The sequence below is a fragment of the Nomascus leucogenys genome, chromosome 22a (genome assembly GCF_006542625.1).
Source record: "Nomascus leucogenys isolate Asia chromosome 22a, Asia_NLE_v1, whole genome shotgun sequence".
Lineage (NCBI taxonomy): Eukaryota > Metazoa > Chordata > Mammalia > Primates > Hylobatidae > Nomascus > Nomascus leucogenys.
Window position 1 is genome coordinate 49863671 of NC_044402.1, and position 7934 is coordinate 49871604.

The window sequence follows — 7934 nt, forward strand, 5'->3', positions numbered from 1 at the left end:
TTTCAGGGATCTAGGGGACACAAATCTAACAAATCCTAAAGTATATTATTTGTATTATAGTAATAAACCATATGGTTACTTTGTTTGAGTGGATTCTTAAATTGAGAAAAATGCATTGCATGATTTCCAAACTTTCTGAACATATATTAGGATTCTCCAGAGAAATAGAACCAATAGGATCTGTGTCTATATATGTATGTATATGACTGTATGTGTATACATATTTATAATATTGGTTTATGTATATTATGCATAATATATATGTGTTTGTTCATATTGGTTCATATGATTGTGGAGGCTGAGAAGTCCTAGTTTCTCCTATTTGCAAACTAGAGACCTAGCGGAGCCAGTGGTGTGAGCTCCAGTCCAAAGGCCAGCAGGTTCAAGACCCAGGAAGAGCCAGTGTTCTAGTTGGAGTCTGAAGGCCAGAAAAGACTGATGTCCCACCTCAAGATGGGCAGGAAGAGTGCCCCTTGAGGGAGTGTTATCTTTTTTGTTTTCTTCCTGCCTTCAACTAATCAGATGGGGCCCACCCACATTAGGGAGGACAATCTGCCTTACCTAGTCTACTGATGCAATGATTCATCACATCCAAAATCAAACACTCACAATAATGTTTGACTAAATATCTGGGCACCTTGTGGCCTGGTCAAATTGACATATAAAACTGGCCATCACAATACTATAGTTTCAACATTAAAACTACAGTATAACAGTTTCAGTAAAGCATTAAAACCTTTAACCCGTGCTTCCCCCTTTTGTCAGTTCTTCCAGTTGGCAGTAGGAGCCTGGGAAATAATGTTTGTAGCCTCCCTACCCTGCTTACAGATCAGGATAAGGAACGGCTGGTATGAGGCAGGCTGAGGGACAAGAGATAAACAACTAGATCACCATTTCATCCTCAGCATCTAGCAGAGTTCCTGATACATGAATGATTCTGAAAATTGACTGGTTCTATTTGTTCTTTTGTGTTATTAACATAAAACCTCTTGACACTGAGTGCCAGAGACCAAAGTATTCATATTCATATTTCCAGATATAAAAGTCTTCGCTTATTTCTAAAGAAATTATGTGTTTATAGCCATTCATTCAGCAAACCTGATTGTGTTAGGTCAGGTGCTAAGGAATCAAAGATGAACAAGACATTATCTCCGCCCCCAAAGAACATAAGACCTAAACCATCTTCTGTCTTATAAGGTATTTTATCCATTTCTGTTCTCACTTGGGTGCCGACTTAATAGTTCTTCCTTCAGAGGAATGACTGCACCATGGCTGCCTGGCAACTTGCATCTCTTCATATGAGACCAGGATTTAACACCAGCTGATGTAAGCCCTATAACTCACCTGGAACATGAGTGCATGGTAGGTTGTGTGAGGAGCTGATACAATGCCATTTCTCACACACCTCCCTACCTACCATGGAGGCTGTCCTGAGAGTGTCCTCTGATGAGGAATGAGGCTTTCTACCTCCCCCCATTTAAGGTATAACTGCAAGCTATAAACTGCTTATCTGCAGAACAACATCAGCTCCTCAGCAGCAAAATGTTTCACCATATGTGTTGCAGTCACATGGTCTCTTCTGATGCCATCTTGTGCGAAAAAGACATAGAGAGCTGAACTGTTTTAATCCAGAAAGGGCTTATTTCTTTTCTGATCAAATACACTCATGCACTGCATAATGACACTTGGCTCAATGATAATTTGGTCAATAACAGACCTACAAAAGTGGCCCCATAAATTTATAATGACAGGCTAGGTGTGGTGGCTCACGTTTGTAATCCCAGCACTTTGGGAGGCCAAGGTGGGAGGATTTCTGGAGGCCATGAGTTTGAGACCAGCCTGGGAAACAGCGAGACTCCATCTCTAACAAAAATAAAAGTTAGCTGGGTGTGATGGCATGCACCTGTAGTCCTAGCTACTTAGGAGGCTGAGGTGGGAGAATTACTTGAGCCCAGGAATTCGAGGTTACAGTGAGCTATGATTGTGCCAGTGCACTCCAGCCTGGGTGGCAAAGCAAAACACTGTCACACAAAAAAGATTATAATAATATTTTTACTGTACCTTTTCTATGTTTAGATACACAAACACCATTGGGTTACAATTCAGTATGGTAACATGCTCTACAGGTTTGTAACCTAGGAGTAACAGCCTAAGTTTGTGTAAGTACACTCTACGATGTTCACACAATGACAAAATTGTCTAATGATGCATTTCTCAAAATATAACCTCTTTCATTAAGCGACACATGACTATATGCTAGCTTTTCCTTGACAAATTGGTGCCAAACATGGGGCTGGTGACATTACAATGCCCTTTCAGAAGAAAGACAGATGTGCTCCCACAGGACTGGATAGGACACATGATGAGACTTCTCAGGATCTGGTAGCACATGTTCTTGCCTAAGTGGTGGGCAAGAAGGAAGGAGTAAGAGTCTTCCCATTGTATTAATACCTATACTGCATTGGCTAGATTATAGGATGTGAATAGACTCTCCAGGATCCAATATCATATGCCACCTGCTGATGAATGTTTAGAGGTTAAGTTACTTTAGGTAGGATTGAACCCAGTTGCCCAATGCCTTAGTTGTTATTAAAAGTTTGTTGCAGGCCAGGCATGGTAGCTCATGCCTCTAATCCCAACACTTTGGAAGGTCCAGACAGCAGTATGGCTTGAGCCAAGGAGTTTGAGACCAGCCTGGGCAACATAACGAGACCTTGTCTCTACAAAAAATTACAAGAATTAAAAAAATTAGCTGGGCATAGTGGCACATGCCTGTGGTCTCAGCTACTCAGGAGGCTGAGGTGGGAGGATCCCTTGAGCCCAGAAGTCTAGGCTGCAGTGAGCCGAGCTGTGATGGTGACACTGCACTCCAGCCTAGGCGATAGAGCGAGACCCTGTCTCAAAAAAAAAAAAAAAAAATTTGTTATGACTGAGTGGATGATTTGCACTTAAAAATGAAAGTGCAAATCTGTGCTTACCAGTGTGGAACAGGTCTTTCTGTGCTCCCTTGATTTCTCTCTGGCCTATATCGCAACCTCAGTTTTTTAAGGAAAGAAGATTCTCTGGTGCTCCAGCTAACTCTGCATGATGGACTCCTCCACATTACTTGGCACTCCGCGAGCTCCCGGCCAACAGACTATGTGCTCTCCTGACAGTTGCTATTGTAACCTTTTAAATGTCTGCACAAAACTTCTTTTATCTGTTTTTTTTTTTTTTCTTTTAAGTGTCTACATTCAGCTTATAAGAGTTTGGGGAAAACTTGCAATGAAGAGAAAAAAGTTAAGCAACCTTGTGAGTGAGGGTGCCTGGAAGACGCTATTCACTGGGGCATAAATGGCCCAGTGAATGACGCAAGTAGCTGCCCATTGTTGGACACTCTTCGGCAAAATGTGTATTCATGATTTTTGCCCATACTTAGTTAAATTGTTTGCTGTTTAACTGTTGAGATTTGGTGAATTCTTTTTATATTCTAGTTACAAGTCCTCTGTCAAAGACTTGGCTTGCAAATATTTTTCCCTGTCTGTAGCTTTCTTTTCATTTTTTTTTTTTTTTTGAGACAGAGTCTTACTTTGTCACCAGGCTGGAGTGTAGCGGCATGATCTCAGCTCACTGCAACCTCCGCCTCCCGGGTTCAAGTGATTCTCCTGCCTCAGCATCCCAAGTAGCTGGGACTACAGGCGCATGCCACCACACTCAGCTAATTTTTGTATTTTTAGTAGAGATGGGGTTTCACCATGTTGGCCAGGCTGGTCTTGATCTCCTGACCTCGTGATCCACCGGCCTCAGCCTCCCAAAGTGCTGGGATTACAGGCATGAACCACTGCGCCCGGCGGTCTTTTCATCTTTTTAACAGGGTCTTTCAGAGCATAAATTTTACATTTTGATAAATACAAAGTCATAAACATTTCATTTAATGAATTATGCTTTTGATGTCAATTTTAAGAATCTTTGCCTAGCCCTAGGCTCTGATGCTTCTAAGAGGTCTCTTTTTAGGTATTATTTTAGCGCATGACCCATTTTGAGTTTGTTGTTGTTGTTTGGTTTACGGATGTTCAGTGCTCTATCGCCATTCAGTGGCTTCTGCACCGTTGTCAAGAATTAGGCGTTTTTGTTTGGATCTATTTCTAGGTCCTCCAGTCTGTTTCATTCAACTATATGTCTGTCCTGTAATATCCAACTCTCTTGATCACTGTAGGTTTATAGTATACCTTGACATCGGGTACAGTGATTCCTCTCACTTTATTCTTTTTCAAAATTTAGTTATTAGTCCTTTGCCTTACCATGCAAATTTTAGAATAAATTTATATCTACAAAAATTTTTGCTGAGATTTTGATAGGAACTGTGTCAAACCTATAAACATAGGAAGAATCGATATCTTCACCATGTTGTATCTTCTAATCCACAAACATGATATGTCTCTCCATTTATTCAGATTTTTTTCTTCAGCATTTTATCAGCATACAGATCCTGTACATGTTTGTTAGACTTCTACATTATCTTTGGAGTGATTACAAATGGCTTTGCATTTTAAATGTCAATGTCCAAATGTTCATTATTAGTACATAAAAATAGGATTGTTATTTGCATGTTGATTTGTATTTTGCAACCTTGCTGAATTCATTTACTAGTTCTAGCTATATTTTGTATTAGATTCAAAAATTGTAATAGATTATTTGGAATATTCTATGTATACAATTATATAATCTGCAAATAGGAGCAGGTTTGTTTCCAATTTGTATTTTGTTTTCTTTAATGTGTGTACATGAAATCTACAAGCAATCTGTATGCTTTTAATCATTTTTTGCCTATTGCATTGGCTTATATTTTCCATATTATGTTGAATAAGAGTGGTGAGAGTGGACATTCTTGCCTTGATGCCAATGTTATGGTTAAAGCATAGTCTTTTGCTGTTAAGTATGAAGTTATCTGTAAATGTTTTGTAGATGTTCTTTATGAAATGGGAAGTTTCTATTTCTAGTGGGCTGTAAGTTTCTGGCATGAATGGGTGTTGGATTTGTCAAATGCTTTTTCTGTGCCAATTGTATGGTTATACAATATTTCTGTTATATATATATATGTTGATGTGATGAAATACACTGATTAATTTTTAAATATTGAAACCACCTTTTGTAATGGAAAAAAATCCCCCTTAGTCATGGTGTATACTTCTTTTTATAAATACCTAGATTCAATTTGCTAATATTTTGTTGAGAACTTTTGCATCTAAGTTCATGAAGGATACTAGATTGTAGTTTTCTTTTTTGTGCTGCCTTTGTCTGCTTATGGTATCAGAGTAATTCTAACCTTATAAAATGAGTTGGAACGTATACTTTCCTCTTCTACTTTCTGGAACATGTTTTGTAAAATTGGTGCTAATTTTTCTTCGCATGTTTGGTAGAATTCTCCAATGAAGGCATCTGGGCCTGATGATTTGGAAACTTTTAGGTTATGAATTCAATTTCTTTAATGATTATAAAACTACTCAAACTATCTGTTTCATCTTGGCCAATTGGACTTTTTGAAGAATTGGTTCATTTCTTCTAAGTTGTCAAAGTTATGAGTGCAAATTTTCAAATCTACCTTTATGATCCTTCAAACGGATGCAGGATCTGTAATAATATCCCTTTTCTCATTCCTGTTATTAGTGATTTGGTCTTTCTTTTTATCTTTGCCAGTCTTGCTAGAGGTTTATCTGTTTTATCGATTTAAAAATTTTTTATGTATTTGACACAATGTAATTTTACATATTTATGGAGTACAATTTGACATTTTCATAAATATCTATGTTGTATTATGATCCAATCAGTGTAGTGTATCCATCGTTTCATGCATTTATCACTTCTCTGTGGTAAGAATACTCAAAAGCCTCTCTTCTTGCTATTTTATAATATACAGTATTTTACTGTTAACCACAGTCACCCTACTGTGCAATAGAACCCCAGAGTTTATTCCTCCTATCTAATTGTAACTTTGTACCTGTTGACCAGCCTCTCTACATCCTCCCCTCTCCAGTTTCTGGCAACCTGCTGTTCTGCTCTCTGCTTCTATGATATAAACTTTAACAGGTTTTCTTGCTTCAACTATTTTCTCTATTGTTATCCTGTTAATTTCATTGATTTCTGTTATCTTTGTTATTTCCTTCTTTCTGCTGCCTTAGGTTTGCTTTGCTTTTGATCTTTTAGTTTCTTGAGGTAGGAACTTAATTATTGATTTGAGACTATTCCTCTTTTCTAACATAAGCAGTCAGAGCTCTAACTTTCCCTTTCAGCATTCTTTAGCTATGTCTCACATATTAAAAGCTGTATTTTTATTCAGGCCTATGTTTAATTTATTTTTTCCTTGGAGACTTATTCCTTGACTTAGGCATTATTTAGAACTGTTTTGTCTAGTCCCAAATGTTTGGAGATTCTCCTGTTGTCTGTTATTTTTAGTTTGGTTCTATTGTGGCCAGAGAATATACTCTGTATGATTTCAATCTTGCAAATTTGGTTAGGTTTGTTTTATGGCCCAGTATGTAGTCATTCTTTGTGAATGTTCTGTGGATATTTAAAGAAAAAATGTATTCTGCTGTTGTTGGATGGAATTATTTGACAAGGATTTTAAAGCAGTCACCATAAAAATGCTTCAGGAAGCATTTAGTTAAATGTTTGAAAAAAAAGTCTCAGCAAAGAAATAGTCTCAGCAAAAACTAGAAGATATTTTCAAAGAAGAGCAAATAGAAATTTTATAACTGAAAAATCCAGTTACTGAAATAACTCGCTGGGTAGAATCAACTGCAGCACTTTTGAGTTGCAGGCTTCTCTAGCACTCAATTCATGCGGTCTCCACTGTCACTGGAAGATATATGAGGCAGAAACAAAAATATAAAAATAAAAATACCAAGAGAATTCACCTGTGTCTTTCTCTGCATCTTGAGGGTCCTAAATGCCTTTTCCCCTCCAACTTGCAGTGTCTTGTTTGTTTTACATATAATGCCTAGGGGTCTTAGCTGTACTTCGTGGGAGAAATAGGGAGAAGTGTATCTGCTCCACCTTGTCAGGAACTGGATGCCCATACATTATTTTTCACTTGTTCATTGGTCAACTGGCCTACATCTCTTAGAATGTAGATTCTTTGTGAAAACTAGAAATTTTGCATGTTTTGTTTACCACTTTAATAACAATACCTACATTTCCTGACGCGTAAATATTTGTTGAATGAGTAAATCAGGTAATTCGGATTGGGTGGTTTATGTGGCTGATGGATTGTTATTATAGACATACATCAGATAATGAGAGTGACTGAACTTGGCTTTTCTAGAGTTAATAAGAAACAGGAAAGTAAGTTAAAGATATTAAAGAATTATATATATATTTTTTATTTTATTATTATTTTTTTGAGACAGAGTCTTACTCTTGTCACCCAGGCTGGAGTGCAGTGGCTTGATCTTGGCTCACTGCAACCTTTGCCTCCTGTGTTCAAGTGATTCTCCTGCCTCAGCCTCCAAAGTAGCTGGGATTACATGCACCCACCACCACATCCGACTAATTTTTGTATTTTTAGTAGAGACGGGGTTTCACCATGTTGGCCAGGCTGGTCTTGAACTCCTGACCTCAGGTGATCCGCCTGCCATGGCCTCCCAAAGTGCTGGGATTACAGGCATGAGCCACTGTGCCCAGTCTTAAATAATTATATTTTAACAGACACAATATTTCAAAAATAGGGTGGGGGAAGAGAGCATCAGTCCTGTGGTAAAATGGCTGGGAACTCTTCTACCATTTCTGAAGACTGTTTATATCTTAAATGACTAACTTGTACAGAATTCCCATGAGAAAAAATTAAAATCAGTATATTCGAGGAAATAGAGATATTATGTAGATTATTTTACTAGTATAATATTGAACTGGAAAGAAAAACAGATTAGAATATCTAAATAAAATTAGACTAAGTAGCT